The sequence below is a fragment of the Molothrus ater genome, chromosome 24 (assembly GCF_012460135.2).
Source record: "Molothrus ater isolate BHLD 08-10-18 breed brown headed cowbird chromosome 24, BPBGC_Mater_1.1, whole genome shotgun sequence".
In the NCBI taxonomy this organism is placed as follows: domain Eukaryota; kingdom Metazoa; phylum Chordata; class Aves; order Passeriformes; family Icteridae; genus Molothrus; species Molothrus ater.
The window spans coordinates 3,988,318-4,001,813 of record NC_050501.2 but is presented as its reverse complement, the minus strand read 5'-3'; positions in this window follow the sequence as shown (position 1 = coordinate 4,001,813).

Sequence of the window (13,496 nt, the reverse complement as noted above, 5' to 3'; positions counted from 1 at the left end):
CAAAGGAACTGTTTGAAGCCTTGACAGACGATTGTAGAGGAGAAAAATAGGTGTTGTGCAGGTGAGCTGCTGAAGTTCACCCCTCTAATTGCTCTGTAATTGTGCTGCCTCACAGAGGAACTCTCTCCTGAGCCTGGTTTGCTTGGACATGCTTGCAAAGAGCTATTTTGTTGGAAGAATTTAATTTTTTGCCATTATGTTGTCCAGCACAGTCCAGCTCTGGGTACTTACCACCAATTATCCGTCTGGTATAAAGCTAATGTTGACACAGAGGTCCTCGATGCATCGACTCTGGGAATCTGCCAGGAAGGCTGGTTTCAAGCAGAATAATTAGTGGGCATGGATATCCATGTAAGATGCCCTTGAACTGATGGACTGTCTTTATTCACTGGGATGTGATCAATTCTGAGGTTTTTCTTTTAGATGAGCCCTTGAATTTAATTCTGTTCTGTACAGTAAGGATTTCTTGTCAGAAATTCACTTTGCATCAGGAGAGCCCTGTCTGAGCTCCCTCATTAGCTATTCTTCCCCCTCATTCCAGAGTCTTAAAGCACTTTACATGGATTAACTAATTAGCTCTCTTCATAACCCAGGCTTTAAGTTAATTTCCCCATGTGCATTATAAGGACGGTGCCAAGGAACAAATCTCCCTTCCCCCAGCGTTTTTCACCTCCCATTGCTCCAGGTAACTCTGGGATGGTTGTGGTTAGAGAGAAAAGAGCCCCAAAAATCCCATGGGAAGGTGTCATGACACCAAGCAGGCCTGAACCCCACGGTGCCTGTCCTACCCTGTGTGTCCCCAAGGTGCAGCCAGGCATCGGGGAAGGGAGAGAAGCTCCCACAGCAATCCAGGGCCAAACGCGTTGTGCAAAGAATCTGGCAAAAGAGCAGCAGGAAAAACCCAAGGGCAGTGAGAGAAATGAGGGGAGAGAAGAGAGATCCAGCCAGACTGGGGCTTTATCCAGCCAGATTGCAGCATTTAGACAGATCCTGTGCCGGGGGCTCTCCCAAGAGGCAGGGCCATGTCCTGCCCATGTCCAGGGGCTGTCACAGCTCTGTGTCACTGCTGCAGGGACACTGCACCTGCACCAGGGGTGTGTGGCTTCAAGGAGGGGTTTGAAGATGGAAATCAAGAGCAAAGCCACGGCATGGGGGGCGTGGGACAGGCAGGGGCTGCCACCTCCTCGTGAGGTGGTTCATGATGAAAGGAATGAGGGATTTGTCTTTACAAACAAACTGTGGGTAGATAAAACCGGCACTGAGAGATAAAAGAAACAATGGGAAGGATTCCACTGATTGATAATAGGAATGAGAGGGATTTGTCTTTGCAAACAAGCTGTAGGTCTGCTGATAAATAAAACTGGATACTGAGAGATGAAAGAAACAATGGGAAGAACCATACATTCCATAGGAATTCCACTGATTGACACAAGGAAAAGGAAAAGGGGGTTATGCATTGGAAGGAGGCCTGTAATAGGTGTTTTGGGAAGTTTGTACCTCTCAAGTATGTCAGCCAATGGGGAAAGAGAGAAGGGAAATGCAGCTGGGAAATTGGGATAAAAAGGAGGCTGTGTCCTCCAAAATTTTGAGAGACCCCATGGGAAACGCCCCATGGCCTCTCCCTTTATTGGAATAAAGTTACAAGACTCCTCTGTCTCCTTTTTGGACACAAACCTCATGTGTTTGTGGATGAATTTTCCTGACAGTCACCTGGGGTGTGCCCTAGAGCCGCAGTCCCCGTTCCTGTGAGCACACCTGGAGCGTGCAGAGGATTCCCCTCGGAGCTGCCCTGATCCCGCAGCTGGGGGATCCTGGCCGAGGATGGGATGCCCCAGGGCGGGGAGGACCCTCCCTGCTTCCCTCACCTGGGAATTGCTGTAACACAAAGGCTCCACACTAATGGCTGCCCGCCCGCAGAGATGGATATATCCATTTAATATCCAGCTGTGCGGCTCCAGGTTCCCTTTGGAAATGAGCCTCAGACGTGTGCAGCAGCCTGGGATATCCCAGCCTGGTTTTTCTCAGGGGGAGCTCCCAGAGGCCACTAATCTGGGCTTTTAAATTTTATTTTTATGTTGAAATTTCTCCTGCTGTCATTCACACGCGGCAGCTCCGCTTGGTGCAAGCCGAGGAAAAACTCTCTGTGCCTGTCTCGTCTCTCTCCTTCTCTTCCCAAGGGCTGTGATTTTAGGTTTGTTTAGAGATAATCTCACTGGCCCCTGAGTTTACCAGTTGCTCTGTCTCCCTGTACAGGGCAGGTTGCTGTGAGTGTACATGGAGGGCCCTTTACAGCTGCTGATAAACTCCAGAGGCAACAGGAACAGCCACTGCCATGTATTAAATGCTGCAGTGTAAAATAGGAGGAGATTCATATTTTATTTCTCTCCCTTTATAAGCTCCTACTTGTGTTCTATTGCTGTTCTTGTGAGTTATGAAAAGGTTTATTTTTCAGTAAGCATGTTATGTTGTAGCACCCAAAAAAAAGAGCAGTGTGTAAAGCGAGGATAAAATTCCTCCTGGCAGATCCTGGGCATAAGGATGGGGAGAGATTTATCTGAAAGAGGAAGGGAGTGAAATTAAGAGATGAGATTTACACTAAACAGCAGGGAAATGTGTGAGCAGGGAGGGCCCTCAGGCACAGAAGAGCTTCCAAAGACAAGGGCTGCCATGCTGGGATCGCAATATTTGGGAAAATATTGTGGAGTGTGGGAAGCTGGCAGGGATTTTGGATCCCAAATTGCAGGAGGTTTCATTGGCAATAAATATTGGGAGCAAGCAGAGCCCTGTCTCCTTCACGTCCCTTTTCTTTTTGGCTCCAAACTCCATGGATTTAGGAAGTCCCTGCAAGAGGTGAGCAGTGACACGAATCCCCTGAGCTCCTGAGGGTCTCTCAGGGGTCACAGGGAAGTTAATCCTCCCCTGCTGAGGCTCTTGGTCTCTGCTTTGGGGGCAGGCTCAGCAGGTGGAGCCTGGCAGGTGGCTTGGTCACAGCCTCGTCATTTGTGTCCCTAAAAAGTGACCTTTCCCCACCTGGTCGGAGGGGACTGAGTGACAGCACGGGGCTGATGGCAGCTGTAAATCTTGGCCCAAGAATGAGTTAGAGATGGAAATTCATTGCTGCGCCTTCAGCAGGTGGTAAAACCCGTTGTAAATCTCTGAAAGGCTTGTCAGGACGCTAATGGATTGAGCTCCTGATGCTTAATTTCACAGCTTCCAGTTCTCCTGAAATGTCACCTGGAGGACTCTGCAGAAGGACAAGGGCACAGGAGAGAGCCCCTTTGGCCTTTGGCGAGCTCTGACAGTGGGACAGCCCTGAATTCTGGCACTGGAAGGGAGAGATGGGGGGCTTGTTCCCAAGACACAGCCTGGGGCTCACATGGGGAGCTCAGGCTCCTCTCCAGCACCACTTTTGGGCCAACACAGAGCAGCCAATTTTGGTCCTCATCTCCACTGCCTGGCTGGAGGCATCCCCCAGGTCCCCATGTCCCCTTCCTGGATGGATGTACATCCCTCTGCCACCACTCTGCTGCTCTCTCCCCTCCTGTGCTGCCTTTGGGCTCCGGGACAGGGCCTGCCCAGCTCCAGCCCCACATCTGGGGGCAGCTGGTGGTGGTCGCCAGTGAAAAACCAAACTCCTGCCTGGCTTGGCTGCCTGCAGCACAGGGAAGGTGTTGGGGCTGGCCTGGAACGCAGCAGCAGGAGACAAATGGGCTGGGGTGTGAGTGGCATTAATGTGCCTGTGGTGGCATTAATGTGCCTGTGGTGGCATTAATTTTACCTCTGCCTTGCCCAGGTGAGCAGCGCTGTGGCAGCACCTCCCCGAGTGGAGGAATGATGATCCCTATTTATCTTGCCTGGCACCTCAGCTCTGGAAGCATTTTTAATTCAGTTTCTCCATTTTCCCCTCTTTTTGTCTTCCTGAACGTAAGTCCCATTAGAATCTGTCTTGTTGGCTGCTTTGTGGAGCCCGGGGATGGCAGGCAGGGGAGAGGGATTTCAGGTATTTCTCTTCTGAAGGTCTGTCCTGACTCAGAGTGAGTTAACCCGTTGCTATTTCTGAGCTAATCCTGTTGTAATTTCTTTCTTTTTTTTTTTTGAGTAAACAAAAGGCAAAGGAAGATTCTGCTCTGTGACAGTCCTGAGTCAGTGCTTGTGGGGAGCTCAGGAGTGGGGGACCCTTGCCAGTGGCATGGAAGAGGGAACACAATGCAGCCACTTAGAAAAAGGAAACATTTCCCCTAAGCCTGGTTCTAAGCAGGACCCCCAGTTCCTGCCTCACTGTCCCTCCCCATGGCTCATGCTGCTGGCAGACACTGACCTAAAAGTGCATTTTACAGCCCTGATGCCACTGTTAAACTGCTGCCAGCTGGGAGCTTTCAGTGCATGAACTGGCTCTGGTGAGACTGCCGGGATTTGCAGTGAGCAAACAATAGGAAACAACATTTTTCAACAAATCTTCTGTAATTTCAACATCATGCCATTGATTTTGAGTCCCTTGGGCTGCAGTAGTTGAACCATTATAGGTTTGTGTCATTAAGGACTGGGGCAGGGGAGCTGTGCAAATCCCTGAGGCAAGAGAGTAAATATTAGGGCTGGTTTTTCTTTTTGTACCTTACTGCCTTCCTTTCCAATAAGCTGCTACGCCACAGGAGACCCCAATCAATTAAAATAAAGCAAATTAAGAGTGGAAAAATATCAGGCAGAAAAACACAAACTGAAGGGATTTGCTGGTGCTGCTGAGGGTCATGGTGGGAAGCTCTGGAGCAGCACTGGCACTTCTCCCTTTCCCAGATTTTGATGTCTCAGCCCTGCAAAGGAGGATTAGCAGCTGCCTTAAGGGTCAGGATAGATTTTGGGCATCCCAAAAGCATCCCATGGTCTCGGGTTGCTGTTTGTTAATTGCTGCCCCGAGATGTGCAGGATGTCTCTGCTTCGCCCCGCACAACTGAAGAACGAGTCTGGACTCTTCACTTTTTGGTCTTCAAGTTGTTTATTAATTCTTATCTATAAAATTTTCTTTCTGCCCAGCCGAGATCTGCTCAGCAGGGCAGCCACAGGCACTCTGACCGCCCCAAGGGTGGTGTTGTCCTTTTATACTACAAACTACATATAACATATTTACACTTAATTCCCAATACCCATCACCTGTGTTAGACAGTGCACTTCTACTCTAAACCAATCCCAAAGTGCCAACAGCACTCCAGAAAATGGAGAACAAGAAGAAGAAGAAGAAAGGCTGGACATGCCCAGATTCCTCCATCTTGTCCCCATAACCCCCACACCAAAAATCCTAAAATCTACATTTTCACCCTGTGATCATTTTGTTATTACACCATTCAAACTTGTGTGACTTTCAGGTCCTCATACAAAGCTGGTAACTTGCTCCAGGGGTCAAAATCAAATCCCCAGGTGTTCTGGGCTGTGTGCCAGGGTCTCCGAGCTCCCTGGCAGGGTCCTTGGCCACTCTGGACACCCAGAGGGATGCACTGAGTTCCAACACCACGGGAAGCAGCCCTGCCACACCACAGCACAAAACCAGCAGAGAGCACCCACTCCCCACCATGGGGGCTGTGGTGTTGTTCCACATCCCCTTTCCAGGGGTCCCCAAAACCCTACAGTCCTCCCCAAGCATGGAGGGAGCCACAACACCCAGAAGAGAACCCTGAGGGGCAGCAGGAGCACCTGCTGGGGCAGTGGGCAGCATCACCTGGGCTGGGATAAAATGTTCAGCCAGAGAGCAAACAAGCTGCCAGCAGTGAATGGATGCTGGGGTGCAGGTTGCCTCCTGCACAAAAGGAATATCATAGCATGCAAATGTCGTTTGTATTGTGATCATTAGCTCGAGCTGTGGGAGGTGCCTTATATCAGTTAAATTCTTCCAGGGGCTCCTGCAGAGCTGCCTTAAGTGCACAGTGGCATTTAAGAGATTGCTGCCTGCTTGGAGCAGATGTTCCATGGATTAGACAGCTCAGTGTGCAAGACAGCTTCAAATTAAAACAAAAAAATATGCAATATTTATGGGCTGCTCTGCATGGGCTGGAAATCCTAGAGGAACACACCGTGTCTGGTAGTGAAGGGACAACCAGAAATGTACCTGAAAACATCCAGAGTTTGGCTTCAAAGGCAGAGCAGCAGCAATGGAGGCTGGTGCAGGGATGGCTGAATTAGCATATCTTGAATATTTACAGTAATTTACACAATTCTTCACTGTGAGGGTGGAGAAGCCCTTGAACAGGTTGTCTAGAGAAGCTGTGGCTGCCCCTGGATCCCTGGAAATGTCCAAGGCCAGGCTGGATGGGGCTTGGAGCCACCTGGAACAGTGGAAGGTGTCCCTGCCATGGCAGGGGGTGGCACTGGATGAGCTTCAACCCAACACATTCTGTGATTTCATTTATCTGGACAGTGATCAGCAGCTTTGTCTGTGTCTGCACCTGCAGCAGTCCTGGCCTGGCCCTGCCAGGATGGCAGAGCTGGGGCTGCCCAGAGAGCCAGATTGTTGGAGATGTGTCTTTGTCTTTCTCCTTCTCCTTGGCAGCACAGACCCAGACTGTGCACAGGCTGCCTGTGCCCAGCAGAACAGAAAAATTCATCCAAGGAAGGAGAGGGCAGCTCTGAAGGCAGCAGATTAAAAGGGAAGCACAAGGAAGAGGAGCAGGCGTGGGTGAGGAAGGCTGAGGTACAAAAGGGCAGCATCAGCTGCTTCCCTGAGGCTTGGATTGACTCAGCCATGGAGGGAAGGGCAGGTGGGGGCTGTCTGTGCTGCTGGCCCTTCCTCAGTGGCTGTTGGGGCTCCGGTAAGGCTGGGGATGTGCTGGTGCACACTCCAGGAAGGCTGGCACCACTGCCAACTCAGGCTGGTTTGACAGCGCAAAGTAACTCCTGCACATGGACATCAGCAACCTGGTTAGAGTTTTGAAAACCACAAGGCCCAGACCACCAAGGACACTGCAGCTGCAAACAGGCCCTTGAACACCAGCTTGGGTGGGCCGTAAAAGCAACCTAGGGCTAAGGCTGGTTCCAAGGAAAAAGCTGTGGAGGACAGCAGGTCTTGGCAGTTTTGTGTTGCCCTTGGGATGCCTTTTGCAGCTGCAGTGTGCCTGGAGCTCTGGGCTTTGTGGTTTTAAACCCCTAACCCTAGGCCAAACCCTAACCCTTACCCTAGGCAGTAAATGAAGACTAGGGCTAAGGCTGATTCTAAGGAAAAAGCTGTGGAGGACGGCAGGTCTTGTGTTCTTTGTGTTCCCCTTGGGATGCCTTTTGCAGCTGCAGTGTGTCTGGAGTTCTGGGCTTTGTGGTTTCAAAACACTAACCCCTAGGCCAAACCCTAGCCCTAACCCTTGGCAGCAAACGCAGCCTAGGGCTAAGGCTGATTCCAAGGAAAAAGCTGTGGAGGATGGCGGATTTTTGCAGTTTTGTGTTCCCCTTTTACAGCTGCAGGGTGCCTGGAGCTCTGGGCTTTCTCGCTTAAAAACCCTAACCCTTGCTCTAACCCTTATCCTAACCCTAGGCAGTAAACAGTGCCTTATGCTAAGGTTGGATCCAAGGAAAAAGCTGTAGTGGAAGCCTCTCTGTGAGGCATCCTGCGTATTGCGGAATTTCAGGAGCCAGCCGGCCACTCCGGGCCACAGGCCCCTGAACAACAATGCCAGCGTTTTCTCCTGGTAAACAAAACTCACCAGGCCAGGCTCCTGATGGCAGATTGCAGGAGCCACTTGGCACTGTCACAGCAGCCTGAGTTGGCAGTGGTTCCACCTTGGGTCTGAGAGGCATCCTGTGTATTGAGGAATTTCAGGAGCCAGTCAGCCACTCTGGGCCTCAGGCCCCTGAACAACAACAGCCTTTTCTCCAGGGAAACAAAATTCACCAGTCCAGGTTCCTGATGGCAGATTGCAGGAGCCACTTAGCACTGTCAAACCAGCCCATGGCAAGTGGTGCCATGCAGGGGGACATAGTATGGGTAAAATGAAGGTAAAGTAGAATGTAATCTTATCCCCCAATGAGTTGCAGCTGGACCCTATTACTAAAGATTAGGAGCAGGCCAGATGATAACAGGCAACTCCTGTAGCAAATAAGAGCTAGTGGTACAAAAGAGTGGATTGGTGGGAATCAGAGGAGGCAGAGGGCTGCTGCAAGGACCAAGAAGAGTCAGTGCTTAGAGGAGATGCCTGTGACAAAACATCGAGGAGGTATGAAACTCAGGCTATGGAATCCTTGTACCGTATTGATAAAAGAACTCTCGTTATATAAGACAACATATGATGATAATAGAACTGTTGTAATATATAAGACAACAGTACCAGCTTGGGTCTGGGAGGCATCCTGAGCAATGTGGAATTTCAGGAGCCAGCTGGCCACTCCTGGCCACAGGCCCCTGAACAGTAACACCAGCCCGTTACCCTGGCAAACAAAACTCACCTGCCCAGGTTCTGTCCTTTACCCTCTCATAGCTCTGACAGAATTCCAAGGCTCCCTATAAGACTCTGGTATTTCAGGTGTTTGTTTATTGAAAGTCTGTCCTGATTTAGAATGAGTTAACACATTGCTATTTCTGAGCTAATCCGGTTGTATTTCCTTTCATTTCTTTAAGTAGAAAATGGCAAAGGAGGATTCTGCTCTTGTTATAGTCCTGAGTCAGTGCTTGTAGGGGGGGTCAGGAGTGGGGGGTGTCTGCCTGGCTGCTGGGGGGACACTGCAATGGCATTGAAGATGGAATGCAGTGTAGCCACTTCAAAAAAGCAAACATTTCCCTCTTTCTGTGTGTGCTGCAGGGGTTGTTAGGAGGCAGGCTGGGCTCTATACCCAGGTCTGTTCTGTGCTCTCTGGACATCTTCTCCAGAGGCTCCTGCCCAACTGCCAAGCCCAGGTGCGGCTTCAGGAGCTCCCGGAGCTGCTTGCTGCTGCAGTCACTATAGGTGGCAGCATTGGCGAGCCAGAGGGAAAATTCAGGCACAGAACAGCAGCAAATATGACTCAGGTAATCCCGAGCACGAACCCTTTCCTCGCTGAGCTGCCCTCAAGGCCGGGCAGGAGCAGCTGAGAAAGAATCACAGAATCACAAGGGTGGAAGAAACCTTCAAGATCATAGAGTCCAACCCAGCCCCAACACCTCAACTAAACCCTGGCACCCGGTGCCACATCCAGGCTTTGTTAAACACACCCAGGGATGGTGACTCCACCACCTCCCCAGGCAGAACATTCAAGAACTTTATCACTCTTTCTGTAAAAAAATTTTTCCTAATATCCAACATATATTTCCCTTGGCACAGCTTGAGACTGTGTCCTCTGGTTCTGTCAGTTCCTGGAGAAAGAGACCAACCCCACCTGAGCACAGCCACCCTTCAGGAAGTTGTAACCTCTGAGCCTCCTTTTCTCCAGGCTAAACAACCCCAGCTCCCTCAGGAGCCTCCAGCTCCTCTGCTCCTCTGTGGTTTGGGACACTGTCACCTTCTTCAGGCAGGTTTGAGGTTTTCTCACCCCAAATCCTTTCCTGGGTGAAGGGATACTGCCATGGGTGCTTTGGGAATGCTGCAGGGAGGATGGGGAGCGGGGTTTTCCCAAGCCCTGGTGACTCCAGTGTTTATAACAGTGACTGACAGTAACTCCAGCACAGTTTGTGGTTCGACCTGATGGACCTGGAGCCTTAAATCACACGGATCTGCCAAAGGAAGCGCTTTTGCCTCTGCCCTGGCCACCATAAACTGCGCCCGGCTGCGGCTCCTGGGAGCGTTTAATGAACTGCCAGCAGCCTCCTTAATGCTCCGTGTCCAGCAGCCTCCTTAATGCTCTCTGCCCCCCATCTGCACGTCCCCTGCCCCTTCCCCAAGCTGCCTAAAACCTTCTCCTGCAATTGCTGCCCTTCTGTGAGGCAGAAGGAGCAGCTGGGGAGGGGATGGGCTCCTGAAGGCGGCACTTCTCTCCCTGGGTGCGAGCTGGGATGTGCCAGTTCCTCCCTTCCCCTGGAGGGGAAAAGGGGGCACAGAGAGACCAGTGACTCTTTGGGGAGCAGGGACTCTGATTTGTGCCCCACAGGGCAAGGCTGCTGAGCAGCAACAGGCAGGGACAGCTTCCCAAATGGAAAAGGGAGGCCAATGTCTCCTGAGGGCGCTGACTGTGAGAACAGGGTTGTGCGAAATCCCATCCAAAACCTCTGTTATCTCAGCAAGTTCTCTATTTATTTTCCAAGCACAACACACTCTGTAACCTCCTGTTTTACTCAGAAGGGAAACCCCCTTTATTTATTTCTTTATTTATTTTAATTGAGAACCCTGATGGAAAACAAGCTTTGCTTCCAGAATCAATTACATCCCAGCCCTTAACAGGATTTGGTACCTTGATAAAACTCCAGTGGAAAAATATTTGCTCATATTTAATCATTTGTTGACTTGGCACCTCACGAAATAAAGCAAAATTAAATAAAAATGTGTAAAGGGCATTCCACTTGCTGATAAATCCAGCCCACTCTGAGCAGTTTATTACAGGAGCAACGATCCATTAGCTCACACATAAATTAGAATCAGGCATCCGGTTTATGGAGTTGCAAATTGTTGGCTGCTGCTGTTGTGTCAAAAATAGGCTGTGCCAGGAATGAATCATGGTTGTTGTCTGGACTGCCTGCCCTCGGCAGTTTAGGGTTAGGCAGAATGAAAAGTAAAAGGAATTCAAGCCCTTTGTTTAATTTCATAGAATTATATAGAATCATGGAATGTCCTGAGTGGGAAGGGACCCACAAGGATCAGAGAGTTCAACCCCTGGCCCTGCCCAGACACTCCAGCAATCCCACCTTGTCCCTGAGAGCGTTCTACAAATGCTCCTTGAGCTCTGGGAGCCTTGGGGTAATGACCAATCCCTGGGGAACCTGGGCAGTGCCCAAACACACTCTGGGGAAAGAACCTTTTCCTAATATTTAATCTAACCCCCCTCACCAGCACAGCCGTTCCCTTGGGACCCATCCCCGTCACAGAGAGCAGAGATCAGTGCCTGTTTTTTTGTGCTGCTTGTATAAACAAAGCAATCAGCGTGTTTGCATGGTAACAGGGTCTGCAGCTGCAGAATGAATCCTCTGCTGGTGCCCTGAAAACCAACCCAGTCCATCTATTGATCGCAGCTCTGTGCTATCTGTGCCCACGTGTGGGAATGCAGCCCCTGAAATGAAATCCAGCCATCAATATTCTCCCCAGGTGTACCTGCTGCTGGGCTCCTTATTGCAGGTCAGATCACCTCCCGAGGAGTTTCCCATTATTTCTCAGCCCAAGAGGAGAGAACACTGCCTGACACAGCCACTGCTACCTGTGTGCTGCTAACAGGGAAATGAGAGGTTCTGGGGTTACCTGGGCTTCCCAGGTGATTATTATACAGCTCCAGTGGCAGGAAAACAATTGGTCTGGGGGGACTTGCAGCAGGAATCGGTTCAGCCAAGTATTGGCATCATTAACCCTGACAAGGCTCACTGATGTGCAGCTGGGCTGAGGCTTCAGGCTGGGTGGGATTTCCAGGAACATCAAAACCAGCAGCAGGTGAGCCAATCCCAGGTGAAGCCCATCTGGGAGCCATGAGCTCAGCCAGCCTCTGCCTTCCCCCTCCTCCTCCTCCTCCTCCTCTTCCGGAGCACCTGGTGCAGCCCTGGCAGAGCCCAGCCCCAAACCTGCAGCTCCTGTTGGGAATGTTTCCTTTTTCTAAGTGGCTGCATTTTGTTCCCTCTTCCATGCCACTGATGTGTCCCCCCAGCATCCTGGCAGGGACACCCCACTCCTGAGCCCCCCACAAGCACTGACTGCAGTGGTGCAGGAGCTGCAGGGCACTGGGGATGTGCTGCTGTGGGGCACTGGGGGTGTGTTCCTGCAGGGCACTGGGGATGTTCTGCTGTGGGGATGTGCTCCTGCAGGGCACTGGGGATGTGCTGCTGTGGGGATGTGTTCCTGCAGGGCACTGGGGATGTGCTGCTGTGGGGATGTGTTCCTGCAGGGCACTGGGGATGTGTTCCTGCAGGGCTCAGCCTGGCAGGGGTTACACACACACACCTGCAGTGCTCACACAGGGCCCCAATGCATTCAGGTGGCATTTTTGCCTTTATCAAGGTGATCTGTTTCACTCCTGCCTTTCCTGAGAGAAAGACCCTCAGCTCTCACAAGGGGGGGGGGGGGTGTCAATGCCTGGGGTTCCCCAAAAATTTCTTCACTAAAAAATTTCCCCTTCAGGTTCTCCGCTGAAGTCGCGCCTGTGAAGAGCAGTGTTGGGGAAACTGCAGGTTTGTGTTTCCTGAGATTCCAGGGGTTCTGAGGACCAGCCTGTGCCCTGTCCTCAGTGTGCTGCCAGCGCTGTGTCCCCTCCACACCCAGGTGTCAGATCAGACACAGATCTGGCACAGGTTCCCTTGGCCAGGCCATCGCTCCTGCTGATGCTCTGCAGAGATGTAAAGACCTGGAGAGGGCAGAGCCACAGGGGAGGATTGCACAGCTTATGTGGTGTTCTTTGGCCCTTAGAGCACTGCCCACACTGCAGTGCTGTGTTTAAGCTTCCCCCAAGGCCCAGCACCCCCATTCCAGGGGCTCAGGTCTCCCATTGTTGGTGGCTGCAGCTGCTCAGGGTCTGTGGGCTGGGTGACCCTCTCCTTCCAGATGTGCTGATTTAAGCAGTGCTTAATAACCCCTGCTCACCTGCCCGGCCAGAAGGAATGAAATAAAAGAGGTTCTGCTTTATTTATTCTTCTTAATATGAAATTCATGCCCTGATTGCCTTTCCTCTCTCCAGCCAGGCTTCTGGGAGGAAAGAGATTCAGTTCATGAATCTGAATTTGGGGAAGCTTCATCTTTTGAGCTTTCTGTTCAGGGAAAGTTACTTGATAGCCACAGAGCCAAGGGGGAAATACATTATTGAAAGAAAAGCTTCCTTTTTAATCTAAAATTCAGCAGGATCTTTGAGATGAAAAAGGTTATTTCCAAGAGTCTGTCCAGCATGTCTTGAGGGCTTCTCCTTCCCATACAATAAGTAGTGAGTGGGAGGGAGGGAGAAAAGAGCCTCAGTCAAAACCAGGCTGGTGTTCTCTCTCAATTACACCAGCATCCCATCTCCTGACAAGGGAATAGCAATTCCCCTTGCAAAGAAGTGCTTGGAGGCTGGCTGGAGAAAGAGCAGAAAGTAATTATGGCTAAACTGTGCAAACAGGGACTCCTGGGAGCAGCCTGGCAGTGTGCAGGGGCTCCTCACAGGAGTAACATATGACTTAAAACACTTCCACCCAGGAAAATCACTTAAATAGGAGCCTTGGTCCCTTTGAACTCAATTTGTTGAATGCTGGTTAAGAGCATCTTGAAGCCCAGCAAAGGGAATTAGGGGATTTCTGAGGACAGGTGGATGCTGGGGGGTTCCCACTCCAGGGGGTTGTGGCTGGTTGCCAAAAGCTCCCTGCAAGAGACACAGTTTTGGGGGGGCTTGATGTCTTCTGCTGCTTTGCTGTCCAAGAGTTTTGCAGCAAGGCCAGGATGAGGGGCCTTTTCTTC